Source organism: Oryctolagus cuniculus, chromosome 15 (assembly GCF_051225735.1).
Source record: "Oryctolagus cuniculus isolate XC-2025 breed Fujian yellow rabbit chromosome 15, ASM5122573v1, whole genome shotgun sequence".
In the NCBI taxonomy this organism is placed as follows: domain Eukaryota; kingdom Metazoa; phylum Chordata; class Mammalia; order Lagomorpha; family Leporidae; genus Oryctolagus; species Oryctolagus cuniculus.
Window position 1 is genome coordinate 18,594,369 of NC_142881.1, and position 13,817 is coordinate 18,608,185.

General features: G+C 45.7%; 2 long non-coding RNA genes across 5 annotated transcripts in view; one reads left to right on the top strand and one right to left on the bottom strand.

Annotated features, from left to right (window-relative positions):
• The window catches only part of LOC149121920 (uncharacterized), a 435,681-nt gene that overhangs the window by 84,653 nt on the left and 337,211 nt on the right, over positions 1–13,817 (bottom strand). The window contains exons 4-5 of one of the 4 annotated variants that reach the window (XR_016221540.1): positions 1,230–1,370; positions 927–1,153 (exon numbers count right to left, since the gene is read on the bottom strand). The exons of 1 other annotated variant lie outside the window; for it this stretch is intronic. This is a non-coding gene — a long non-coding RNA (uncharacterized LOC149121920). Of the gene's footprint in view, positions 1–926; positions 1,154–1,229; positions 1,371–2,588; positions 2,608–13,817 lie in introns of those variants that run through there. 2 more of the 4 variants (XR_016221541.1, XR_016221545.1) reach the window with 2 other exon arrangements.
• The window catches only part of LOC149121921 (uncharacterized), a 102,601-nt gene that overhangs the window by 37,317 nt on the left and 51,467 nt on the right, over positions 1–13,817 (top strand). The gene's annotated exons all lie outside the window — the stretch shown is intronic.

Sequence of the window (13,817 nt, forward strand, 5' to 3'; positions counted from 1 at the left end):
TATTTTGGGCTCAAAAAGAAATAAATTTCTTCCATGTACTTAGACATTACCTGGAAAAGATCACATTTTTAAAAATTCCTATTTGCCCTTTGGTTATCTGCATGTGATTTTTCTTTCTGTTTGATCCAAACCATGGATGGACATTCTTGTGTTTATAGGTTTTTTTTTCCCAACTTTTATTTAATAAATATAAATGTCCAAAGTACAGCTTTTGATTATAGAGGCTTTCCTCCCCATATTCTCCCTCCCACCCGCAACCATCCCATCTCCCACTCCCTCTCCCATCCCATTCTTCATCAAGATTCAGTTTGAATTATCTTTCTATACAGAAGATCAACTTAGTATATACTAAGATTTCAACAGACTGCACCCACACAGATACACAAAGTATAAAGTACTGTTTTAGTAGTAGTTTTACCATTAATTTGCATACTACAACACATTAAGGACAGAGATCCTACATGGAAAATAGGTGCACAGTGACTCCCGTTTTTGATTTAACAATTGACACTCCTATTTATTACGTCAGTAATCACCCGAGACTCTTGTCATGAGCTGCCAAAGCTATGGAAGCCTCTTGGGTTCACAAATTCCAACCTTATTTAGACAAGGTCACAGTCAAAGTGGAAGTTCTCTCCTCCCTTCAGAGAAAGGTACCTCCTTCTCTGATGGCCCGTTCTTTTCCGATGAGATCTCACTCACAGAGATCTTTCATTTAGGTTTTTTTTTTTTTTTTTTTTTTTTTTTGCCAGAGTGATCGTGGCTTTCCATGCCTAAAATACTCTCATGGGCTCTTCAGCCAGATCTGAATGCCTTAAGGGCTGATTCTGAGGCCAGAGTGCTGTTTAGGGCATCTGCCATTCTATGAGTCTGCTGTGTATCTCACTTCCCATGTTGGATCTCTCCTTTTTAATTCTTTTTTTTTAACTTTTATACAGGTTCTTTTGTTAATGTTTGCTTATTTAGTTTAAATATTTGAAAGGGAGAGAGAGAGAGTTCCCATCTGCTGGGTCGCTCCCAAATGCCTGAAATTGCCAGGGCTGGGCCAGGCAGAAGCCGAGAGTCAGAACTCCACTGGGTCTCTCATATGGGAAGCAGGGACTGAAGTACTTGAGGCTTCACCTGTTGCCTCAAGGGGTGAATTAGCAGGAAGCTAGAATCAGGAGTAGGGGCAGGACTTGACCCCAGGGAAGCCAAGAAGCATCTCAACCATTGCCCCAAATACTCACCCCACAGGGTCCTGGTCTTTTTTTTTCTTCAGTCTTATTCAGCAAGGAATTAAAATGTCTTCCTCCATGCTGTTCCAGATCGTCCTCTTTAGGAGTCTCAGACAGGTACGAGTCCTCTTTAAAGAGTATTTTCTTGTGTTACTGTAAAAACAAGGGGATGGTTCCTGCCAAAGCTAACAGCAGGGGGAGACAGGATCATTACTGGAACAAATATTTCCACAACAAAAGTTGGGAAATTTAACCCGGAGGGTATTGGTATTTCTAACCATTCTCTATGGATCAACAATTAGGCAGATTTCATCTATCAGTTATGAAACAGCTTCAGAAGGAATTTGGACTTTAATTTCTGCCAAGCAGTAAAACAAACTAAAAAGTACAGAAAATAACACACAAAATTCTAGGTTATTTATTTCTGCATTGGAAACTTTGCTGTGGATGGCAGGAAGACAAATCTGTCTGAGCCCCTGTATGTGCATCTGTCCTGGACAAGTGAATTAGCAAAATTCAAAATAATCTCTTGGTGCTAAGGTTCTAAACATATGAAGGTCTGAGGCCTTTTGTGATTTTCTTCCAGCAGAGTAAAACCACCAGCAGCCTCTTTTGAGGGACTTGCCCTTGGGTGGGGATTGAAACATGTGCAGGAGCCCAGGTCTTGTGTGTGGACACTGGGAAACAAATCAGGATAGAGCAAGAACATCTTAGAAAGCTCCTGGATAGTCAGAACATGGACACCCGCCTGGAGAACCAAGCTCAGAACATGGAGATATAGGAGGTTGGACACCATCACGACCCTGGGACAGGGACTGTCCTTCTGAGCTGTTGCCACCTTGACATTCCTGAATCCTTGTCACTCTGCTGACAGACTGTAAGCTCCAGCATAGCTACCAGGATTACTCCTGACTGCTCCTGGACGGATGTGTCACACTCAGAGTGAAAGCCTTCAGCAGGAGCACCCCATTGGCCAATTTAGGTCACATGACCATAGTCTACCCACCACAGAATATAGGCATGGACCAAGACGTGGAATGCAGATGGGGGAGAGACCAACCCTACCTTCAACCTACTGTGATTCTTACAGATATATAGGATGTCACAACGCCCAGAAGCCAAAAGTAAGCATCCTCTACAGAAAGTCCATCTCCTTCCCCCCACCATGTTGTTCCTCTAGGTTACTATAATGGCTGGGCCCAGTGGTGAGAAGCACAATCTTGTGAACAGATGTGTAGACTTGTTCTGTTAAAGGACTGCATTTTGATGGGCATAGCCTTCTGGAATGCTCCGGCTATGAATCCTGCTTTTATTGATGTTGGCCTCCGAGTCTGCATCATGACCAGAGCAGAGAGTTCTCTGAGCCTGGCAAGAGTACTGGCGGCACTCCCTGAAAAGTGAGAAAACCATGGTGGAGATACTGCCTGTTCACACGCTCAAAAGTACAAAATGGGGTAGGAGTTGGAGTATTAGCACATCACGTTGAAAGCGTCTTGATTTTATGCCCTGAACAATACTTGGTTTTTCCCCTTCATTTGGGCCACAAAGGATTGGATTTTCCAAATTTTCTTAGACAGCTAAGAGGAAACCTACCAGCCAAATGAACAGCACTTTCAAGGAAGAGTGCTATAGCAAAAGTAAGCATTTGTTATCTGGGGAGGTGTCAGCCTGGGCTGGAATTCCAGGTCCCAAACACTTTCTAGGAGGAGGATCTTGGGATGTGACCTAAGCCTCCGTTTCCTCATCTCTACATAGGGAAAGTGGTCGTGCGGATTCAAGAAGCTCTATTTAAAGCCCCCAACCTCAGGACTGCTCAGTGAGTGCTTGATCCTTTCAGCTCCCCTGTGGGAAACAAATAGAGCAGTCAGCATACTCAATCAACTGCAAAGCATGAAGTTACTAGAAGTAGTCTGAAGAAAAGTCAAACGCTATACATCCACAGTGAAAGAAACATTGAATCCAGGCAAAGATGAAACATCAACAGAATTCCTGTGTCAGGCCACTTAGCATTGAAATCCCCTGAGATGACGAGAGAGGAATCCTCATTGCCAGACAGGTAAGTCTCACTGTACACACCACATTGTAAGCCGGGTGCTCTACACACAGGAAACCCTGTGACATGGGAATATTATTGTCCTCACTATGTAGCAAAGGTGGGGAACCTTTATTTGGCCAAGGGCTATTTGGATATTTATAGCATCATTCATGAGCCATACATAATTTTAAAACTAAAGATTAGCCTGTGATAGAATGACTGAATTTCAAGTCCCGCCTCCTAGGATCTTGGCAAGGCCAGAACAAGATTTTGCAGGCCTTTTGCAGCCCACAGGCCAAATGTTTCCCACTCCTGGTAAACAAGAAGTAATGAGTAGTGAACTAGGGTTCCTTTTCACCTCAATTCCCTTGCCTCTCTGTGAAGGAGAAAATCAGTCTCGGAGTTTAAACTTCTTCTATGCAAGAAAGCAACAGCCTGAAGCAAGAATCACTTGGTACCATTGCAAATGTGGCAATTGGGTCAAGCGTCAGTTTCATCTTATGGACTCTGATGAGGTTGGGCAGGAAGAGAATGGGGGCCAGCGGACCAAACATCCAGGCCCCTGTCTGTCTGTGCAGATGGGAAGGGGCAGGAACAGTTCATCAGCTAATAGTGCTGTTAAGACAAGTGAGCCAAAAGTTTGAGATGAAGCGTGAGGATAACGGCATGGCCCTGCAGTGTCACCCTTAGGTACTGCTCGCCTGGCTCATTCAGATACTATTTGATCATCTAGGACAGGGGTTGAAACAGCCATATGTTTTTATCAAGGAAGTTATATTGCAATGCAACCATATCCCTGTGTTGAAGCATTGTTAGAAAACTGTTTTCACACTACAATAGAGTTGAGATGTTTCATCAGAGACCATCCTACTGGCTCCCTCAATACGTTGAATTGGGTTTTTTTTGTTTTTTGGCTCATGTTCATTCAAAGTTGAATGAGCCATGTTTTTAATGTTTTGAAAGACATACATTGACAACTGTAGGTCACTGTGATGGCTAACTTAGGTGTCAGTTTGACGGGATTGAGGACTATCAAGAGAACTAATGGAGTATCACTTCTGGATGTGTCTGTGAGGGTATTTCTAAGGAAGACTGGCATGTGAGTCAGTGGACTGAGTGGGGAGGCCTGCCCCAACGTGAGTGGGCACCACCCACTCAGCTGTGGGCCACATCAGACCTAGAGTAACATCATTGGCTCCCCTGGTTCTGAAGTTTTTCTTACAGATTGAGCCATGCTACTGGCATTCCACAAAGAACCTGCCATGAGACTTCTCAGCCCCCATAGTCGTCATCAGTATGTGAGCCAATTCCCCTAATGAAGAGAGAGAGTGCATACATGTTTTCCTATTGCTCTGTTTCTCTGGATAATCCTAACACAGGCCGCGTTTGCTACACCTTGCATGGAGGATGGGGATGGGGTTACTGAATAGTCAACTCCATTGGTGCCCACTGTAATCTTGTACCTCTTTTATCTACCAACAATCCTATAAGTTACATTAGCCAACAGAATGAAAAATTAACAGCAATATTCATCTCATAGTGTATATTTGGTGGTTAAACAGAAAATGCAAATATATTTAGTATACTACTACTACTATGCTGATATTAACAGTATTATCTTATGTGTCAGTTGTCTCTTTGTAACTAATAGACATGTAATTCCCACCAATGCTGGCAAAGAAGTGGGGGGTGCGGGGTGGAGAATTATTGAAGGAGCCTCTTGAACTCACAGAATCAAAGGAAAGCTGAAGGGCTGAACACTGGGCACTCTCTCTTCTCTACATAGACTAAGGCTCAGAGGTGTGAAAGAGCCTGTTGTAGGTAAAAGTGGTTTTTTTTTTTAAAGATTTATGTATTTTTTGAAAGGCAGAGTCACAGAAACAGAGTTGGAGTCGGGAGTGAGATCAATCTTCAAGCTACTGTTTCACTCCCCAAATGGTCACAGTGGCCTGAGGCTGGGCCAAACTGAAATCAGGAGCCCTGAATTCCATCTGGAGCTCCCACGTGGGCACAGAGGCCCAATCCCTGGGGCCATCTGCCACGGCTTTCCCGGTCACATTAGCGGGCAGCTGGAGAGGAAGCGGAGCAGCCAAGATTTGAACTGATTGGCCGGCGCCGCGGCTCACTAGGCTAATCCTCTGCCTAGCGGCGCCGGCACACCGGGTTCTAGTCCCGGTCGGGGCGCCGGATTCTGTCCCGGTTGCCCCTCTTCCAGGCCAGCTCTCTGCTATGGCCAGGGAGTGCAGTGGAGGATGGCCCAGGTGCTTGGGCCCTGCACCCCATGGGAGACCAGGAAAAGCACCTGGCTCCTGGCTCCTGCCATCGGATCAGCGCGGTGCGCCGGCCGCAGCGCGCCGGCCGCGGCGGCCATTGGAGGGTGAACCAACGGCAAAGGAAGACCTTTCTCTCTGTCTCTCTCTCTCACTGTCCACTCTGCCTGTCAAAAAAATTAAAAAAAAAAAAAAAGATTTGAACTGATGTTCTTATGGAATGTCAGCATTGCAGGCAGTGGCTTAAACCGCTGCACCACAACACGGGCCCCATGTGGCTTGATTGTACAGGAAGGTGCATGCTCTTCAGATTGGGAACGGGCCTCATGCCTTCTTTTGTCCTGAGAATCGAGGCAGAGGCTGTGACTTCCTCTTCGGTCCCCAGTGCTTGGCAACAAGAGGCCGGCTGATGAAAGTTTATGGATCTAAATTGCTGGCTTATTGATAAAGGATGATAAATAGAAACAACCGGCCAGAAAATTCAATATCTCCTGGAAATAGCAATATATCTGATTTGGCAGCTTAGCTTGGGGCAAGGACTTTGCTTTTCACAACCATGGAATGAGGTGGAGATGACATGGCAAACACAGCTTGAGTGTGCTCAGGTCACTGATGTGTCATCCTCTTTGTGTCATTGGAATCTTCCTTTGCTTCTGGGGGAACTGGGAGACAAGGCCTTGTCCCCTCTAGCCCCTCTGGGCATAACATCAGCAGCTTCATTGCATTACAGAAGCTGCCTGCTTCAATTGCTCTGACAAGGCAGGGCAGCCTGGGCGTGCGTTCTGATCTGTCTAGTTTCTTTAGTTCCATCACCTGGACATTTTATTTGAAATTGATTTTTTAAATGTCTGAGTAACTGAGGTTTATGTGTAGTTGCTACTTTGAAACAGAGGTAAGTTGAGGCTTCTCCTGTCCTCATTATGGGCTCATTAGGAGTGATTGCATTACTGGAGGCCGCAATTTGTGGCATTCCGGAGGGCTCCCATCAGAGCACGGCTGCCACCCTGGGCAGACCTGCGTGTCTGAGAGCAGAATGGAACACTGCTGGGTTTGCAGCCCCTTGGAATCTTCTGCAGAACCCAGTGCAATGGGAGGCTATTTCCTGGGGCCTCTCATGGGGTCCATCTCCACAACAGGTGTCAGTCCCCAGGCTCTGGTGAATTCACTACAAACGATCCACTTTTTCTCAAAGACCGGGCACTCTAACTCAAGTCCATCTTGAAAAATCCATTTTTGAGCTGGAAGTCCAATGTCGTTTCTTGCTGATTTTGTAAACCTGGACGATTCCTCGAGCATCCCCCTTTTCCCATGTCCCACTCCCACTCCACACATGTGGCTGGTGATGCTAACACACCCCCTTCCTCCATGCTCCTGAGAGCAGCTTTACCAGTGCCCACTCCAGCAGGAGGAGTTGGGGAGCTGGAACTAACGTGGGAGCACACGCTCTGGTTAAGGCTAGACCCAGCGGGAGTAAAGGGTAAAACCCTGCACCTCCCTTTGGTTCCGCCCGCTTCCCAGGGTGAGGGTGAAAACTGAATGAAATAGGTGACAAAGGGCTGGGCATGAAAGAAGAGTTTGCCCAACAAGAGGTCATCTAAAAATCATCCCACTGAGTCCCTGAGGTCTTGGGTTCGGTTTTGGATCTTCCCCTGTGATGGAATGATAGGATGCACCAAGATGGTGCCGGAGAACAAGCGAGATGTGCACTCGGGTGCACAGAGAATGGTGACAGGATCCACCTGGCATGGCCAGGCATGGCCCTCCCTCTGACCGGATTGGCTGCCTTGCCTATATAAGCACATGTACTTCCCGAGTTTGTGGGCTGCTTGCCTCTAGCCTGCTTTCACCCGGCTCCTGGTACCTGTGTTGGGACTCCGCGCCATCTTACCCCCAGCCACCACGGGAGAACCCAAATGAGACAACATTCCCCTGTGGGGCATGGCCTCTGATGCCATGCAAAAGCATCTGCAACACTTGAGAGGAAGAGCCAGGCCTTTGGCTTAGTGGTTAAGATGCCTATTACGGTTCCCCAGGTTCAAGTCCCAGCTCTGCTCAGATTCCAGCTACAGGCTAACATGGACCCTGGCGGGCAGCAGTTGATGGCGGAAGTATCGGAGTCCCTACCACCCAAGTAGGAGACCTGGACTAAGTTCCAAGTCCCCACATTCAGCCTGGCTCACCCCAGCCATAGCAGGTATTTGGGGAGTGAACCAACAGATGGAAACTGGCTTTCTCCCTCTGTGTCTTCCTCCTCCTCCTCTATCACCTCTCCTCCACTTCTTTCTCCCCCTCTCCCTCCCTCCCTACCAAATAGTCTAAACTATTTTCTAGAATAAAAACAAAGGCTAAAAAGGCAGGAATATGAGACCTCCGACCTCCCCTGCAAACTAGCTAGAACCATTGTTTTTTTTTTTCTGTTCTATTTTATATATTGGGACTCTATGTAATATTTCCATTGAAAAATATACATTGTGTTGATAAAAAAAAAAAGGACTGTCATGACTGTATTGGAAAATTCATGGAGTGTATAAAATAAGTGAGAACTCCTATTCCCCATCACACTGCAATACTCTCTTAGCACACCAGGTGGCAGAAATTCCCTGGTGTTTATGTAAGGAAACTTCAACCTGTCTGGATTAGTGCATCATTAAGATTTTGTTACAGAGAAAAGACTTACACAAATTCAGATGATGAAGGATTAAGCCTCTAGGACTTGGAATTTCCCTCTTCTTTTAGGCTAATCCTAGCGCGGCATGCACCTCTCTGTGCTTGCTCTTCCACAAGTTGTCCCTGACGCATGGTGAGCCTCTATTCTGGCTCCCTGCACTGAGCTGGGTGTTGGATAGAAACTCAGTAAGTACTGATCACTAAAGGGATTTCCGTTCCAAGGGGATCACATTGCCTTTCTCATGGCGTTGCCTCTTTGCCTTGAAAGGTCCAGGCAGTGTATTGTTGTGCTGGGTGTGTGTCCAGAGAACTAGGAGGCAAGAGAGGCTGCTAGGGGAGGGGGTGGCAGGGAGGCCCTCACAGAGAGGAGGGGCTGATGGAGCTGAATGCAGCCCGAGGTGAAGGCTCGGAGGGGCAGACCCAATTACGGGCAGAAGCAAGAGGCAGGCTGAACAGTGTGTGGATGCGAGAAAGATGCCCAAGCAGGATATGAATGGGCTTCCAGAGAAGTGGGGAAATGTGGCTCCCTGGCTGGTGCCAGAAAATGTTGGGTCCTTGTCCTCTCATCAGAGAAATCACAGCCCCTATTAAGCAAAGCAAACAGGGATCTCCTCCCCCAGTATTTAACTGGGGATCTGTGACCCTTTCCAGAAATGGGCAGAGATAAGTGGGGACAAAGGGTTAAGTCACCATTTATTGGACACTTAGTATGTGCCAGGCACCTGGCTGGACACATTTTAAAAAGTAGGCCAATTGTGGGGATGGTGCTGTGGAGTAGTAGGCTAAGCTTCCACCTACAGCACCTGCATTCCATAAGGGCGCCGGTTCATGTCCCAGCTGCTCCACTTCCAATCCAGCTCTCTGCTATGGCCTGGGAAAGCAGTAGAAGATGGCCCAGATGCTTTGGCCCTGCACCCACGTCAGGGACCCGGAGGAGGCTTCTGATTGGCCCAGGTCCAGCCTTGTGGCCATTTGGGAGTGAACCAGAGGATGGAGGACCTTTCTGTCTGTCCCTCTCTCTGTAACTCTACCTCTCAAATAAATAAGTAAAATCTTTTTTAAAAAGTAGGCTAATCTGACTCCATTGGTACATTCATCCATTCATTCAGCACAAATGTAGTCAGCATTCAGTTGATCCGAGCTCTGTCAATACATCTTGTGGAACTTACAATGACAGGGAAGAGACCAACAAGTAAACAAAATGACATTTGATGGCATTAGAAATGTGAGGTAGATCTGATTATCCCTGTGGTTGAAAACAAGAGACAGACATGGAGAGCTTATGCAAAATACTCAAGGTTATCCAGTCAACAGCAAACATCCTTGAGCTATTAACTACATGGCTCTTCTGTCCTCATTCTCTCGTATCTTTGGAAATCACCTTTTCCTCTTAGGATCCCATCCTCCAAGCACATGCAACTGCCAACACCCACTGTACGTCTCTGAGAAAGGTGCCAGGCCCTGCACCTGCTCAGAGGATGATGTCCAGCTCTGTAGAGCTTCTTTGTGCAGCCCTGAGCACTACTTCACATCCCTTCTTCAGATCAAATCACTTCATTGTTTTCATCTTTTCCCTAAAGTATCTAGTTAATGAGTTAACTCTGAAAACTTTATATATAGGGAACAAATTTTATGCTTTTCATATATACAGTTTAAAGTATAATACTTCCCTTCCTACCTTCCCTCTTTCTTGTTTTCTCTTTTAATTTTTACAGTGACATACTTTCAGTTTACTTTATAATCACCTTCCTCTAAATACAGAATTCAACAAGTAGTCAGTAGAAAAATTGTTGTTCCTCAAGAGTATAGACAAGGGTTATAAATAATGAGCAAATCTCCTCAGAATATCACTCATATTCCTTACTTTTGTACTCTCTATATTAGTTACCGCAAATCAAGAAAAGCATATGGTGTTTGTCATTATGGGAATGGCTTATTTCACTAAACATAATGGTTTCTGTTTTGTTGCAAAAGACAGGATCCCATTCTTTTTATGGCTGAATACTAGTCCATCATGTCTATATGCCACAATTTATCCAGTTATCAATTGATGGACATTGGGCCAGTGCCACGGCTCACTTGGCTAATCCTCCACCTGCGGCACCGGCACCCCGAGTTCTAGTCCTGGTTGGTGCGCTGGATTCCGTCACAGTTGCTCCTCTTCCAGTCCAGCGCTCTGCTGTGGCCCGGGAGGGCAGTGGAGGATGGCTCAAGTGTTTGGGCCCTGCACTCACATGGGAGACCAGGAGGAAGCACCTGGCTCCTGGCTTCAGATCTGCGCAGTGCGCCAGCCATAGTGGCCATTTGCGGGGGTGAACCAGTGGAAGGAAGACCTTTCTCTCTCTCTCTCTCACTGTCTAATTCCGCCTGTCCAAAAAAAATTAAAAATAAATAAATAAAAATTTATGGACATCTGGGTTGATTCCCTATCTTAGCTATTGTGCATTGAGCTGCTATAAACATGGAGCAAAAATCACTTTATTGTATTTATTTGCAAGACAGAGAGACAGATTTCTAAGCCATTGATTCAATCTCCAGATGCCCACAACAGCCAGCACTGGGCCAGGTTGGAGTCAGGAGCTGGGAACCAGCTCTCTACACGGGTGGCAGGGGCCCAAATACTTGAGCCATCACCTGCTGCCCCCCAGGGTACACATTAACAGGAAGCCAGAATCAGAAGCAGAGCCTAGACTCACACCTATGTATTGCAAATGGTATGTGGGTGTCCCAAGCAGTGTACTAACCACTACACCAGAATCCTGCACCCAACATACCATTGCTTTTAAATCATCTCAGCTACAGATACTAATTTACAGATTGTTCTTTCTGGACCATGATGATGTCACTGTCCTTTAGTGATCTAATTTCATGTAACTTTTCTGTTTCTGTCACTTATTTGTACATTTGAGTTTCTTTTTCCCCTCCTCTACTTCTTCTTAAACCAACACACTCATAACCCAACACAACTGAGTTCATATCTGTGCAGTTATGGATAAAGAGTTCCCATGATACAGGCTCAGGCCTGGGAATTGTCTTCCCAGTGAAGCATATTTAAGGAAGGTTCAGTGTGAGGGCTTTTGCTGGCAGCAGCCAAGGTAGGATTGCCTCTGTGACAACCTCCAAGCCCACAGAAGAACAAGAAGGATGTAACATGGCTCCAAAGGACTCCAAATTATTTACACAAATAGCCACTTAGAGAAAAGGAGTTAAGTCTCTTTTTCTCAATACAAACAATGGTCTCTGAAATACAGCAACTTGGCAATATGCAGAGGCAACCCCAGAGTCCATGTGTGTTGAGGGGAGAGAAGAGCTTTGCATTTCCTGTCAACTCCTATTTTCCATTGTTCACTGAAACACAGTGTGTGCATGGAAGGCGTCTTATTCCAGAAGAGGCACCTTTAAAAGAAACTTCACAGAAAATCTTCCCTCCTCCTAAACATTCCTTTTCATGAAAAAAAAATGTAATAAAAGTGCTAAGACATGCAATATTTTTAGAGCAAAAGCTTTGTGTTAGACCCAACAGAGAACATTTCAAAAACCATGTCTCTGTCTCCACAGACTGACCTTCTAACTGTTTTTGAAGCAGCAGCCTCACAAATTCTGTAGAAAATACCAGAGAAGAGCACTGGGTGAAGAAATGGAAGTCTAAAGGGTTGCACAGGATCTCCCAGACTTCCAGAAACATGCATCTCGGCTTGTCTGCTGGTGCTCCAGAAGAGGATCCTCCCCCCATCTCAACCCCAGTGACACACATACACTTGGAGCCACCCACATCGCCAGCACTGTCTCCTTCAGGAACTCCCTGTTGCAGATGGAATCAAAGCTCAGTGCCTTCTCTTAACCGTCAGTGCCTCCAGAGCTGAGATTCTACCTCCCTTCCTCCTTTCTGAACTTCCCCTTCATGACATGCACCCTTTCCTGGCCTGTAACTCAGGCCTCAGTCACCGCAGGGGACCACTGTGTCCCAAAGTCCCGGAATCTTCCTGCCTCTTCTTTCTCACATAATTCCCATTCCTGGAATATCTTCTCTTTTCAACTGCATTCATTTTCTACACATCAGAGTCACTCATGTGCACACCATGATCTAACCCCACACCTCCTGGAACTTTGGGTGGAGTATCTCCTTTGCTCCCCTCTTCTGACACCACTGGGTGCCTTCTTTGCAGCATTTAGCAAATGTTGACCTCTGCCATTGTGGCAACATCTCTGTCTCCATCTCCAGATTGTAAGCCCCCAACAGATACATATTTTACTTATCTTGTCACCTCCTCTACATCTAGCATATTTCTCACTACCATGAATGCCCAAGAAATGAACTTATCTGAACTCCAGAGATCAAGGATAGCATCAGACTCATGGCTATGTGAGGGTAAATATTACTCTTGGCCCGAATGGCTAACAACAGAGACACGGGTGAATCAATGGTCTTCTCCTAGCACAATGAAATAGAAGACAGCAGTGAAAATAAGCAAGCTATCGCAATTTGGATAGATCATAGGAACTTAATATTAATAAAAATAAGCTCCAAAATATTATATAAAGCAGGGGGCACTCTTCTTAAAAGTAACTTCAGCAACAGACACATATTTATAGAACATTGTAAAAAGAAAAACAAAAGAATTATGAGCACAAAATCTGCCTGGAGAAGGCAAGGGATAGGTTGATGGAAGACAATGAATGGTTAGATGCAGGTTATTGACAAGGTTCTAGCTTTAATTTAGTGGTATACTTGTGTATACTTACTAAAAAATTTAATTAACAGGCTAAATAATGAAGAAAAGTGTTCCAGGTATCAACCGATGATGAAATTATGTTATGCACTACAGATGATTAACATAATTATGTGCACCTGAGGTCTGGTTCAACAACAACAAACAAATAAGCTCTTAGCACTTAGTCATCCATGACCTTTTGGGATAAGACTCTCTATGTGTAAAACAACTCTCTGCTTTGTTCTTAGGGAGAGAAGAAGAACAGGTGTGGTATTTATCAAATTCTCTTCCAAAAGGTCTTCACTGACCCTCCTACACCACACATATACACACACTCCAACCATTTCAGATGTGTATTTTTTTTTCTGACAGGCAGAGTTAGAGAGACAGAGAGAAAGGTCTTCCTTCCATTGGTTCACCCCCAAAATGGCCACTACGGCCGGCGCGCTGCACTGATCCAAAGCCAGGAGCCAGGTGCTTCCTCCTGGTCTCCCATGCGGGTACAGGGCCCAAACACTTAGGCCATCCTCCACTGCCTTCCCGGGCCACAGCAGAGAGCTGGCCTGGAAGAGGAGCAACCGGGGCAGAATCTGGCACCCCAACCGGGACTAGAACCCGGTGTACCGGTGCCACAGGCGGAGGATTAGCCAACTGAGCCGTGGCACCGGCCTTCAGATGTATATTCTTAATACACAAATAGGCACAAGATTCTCAGAGCAAAGATACCAATTGAGTCACCCAGGACTACATTCACGCATTTATTCATTCAGCAAATATTTGCATGGCAGGTCCTGTGCTACATTCTGCACACGGCGTGGTCTTCAAAACTGACCAGAGCCCTTTCCTCTGAGAGCTCTGTAATGGAAAAGGCAGACAATGCACATAGATACACATAATCTATGTGTATAATCTATGA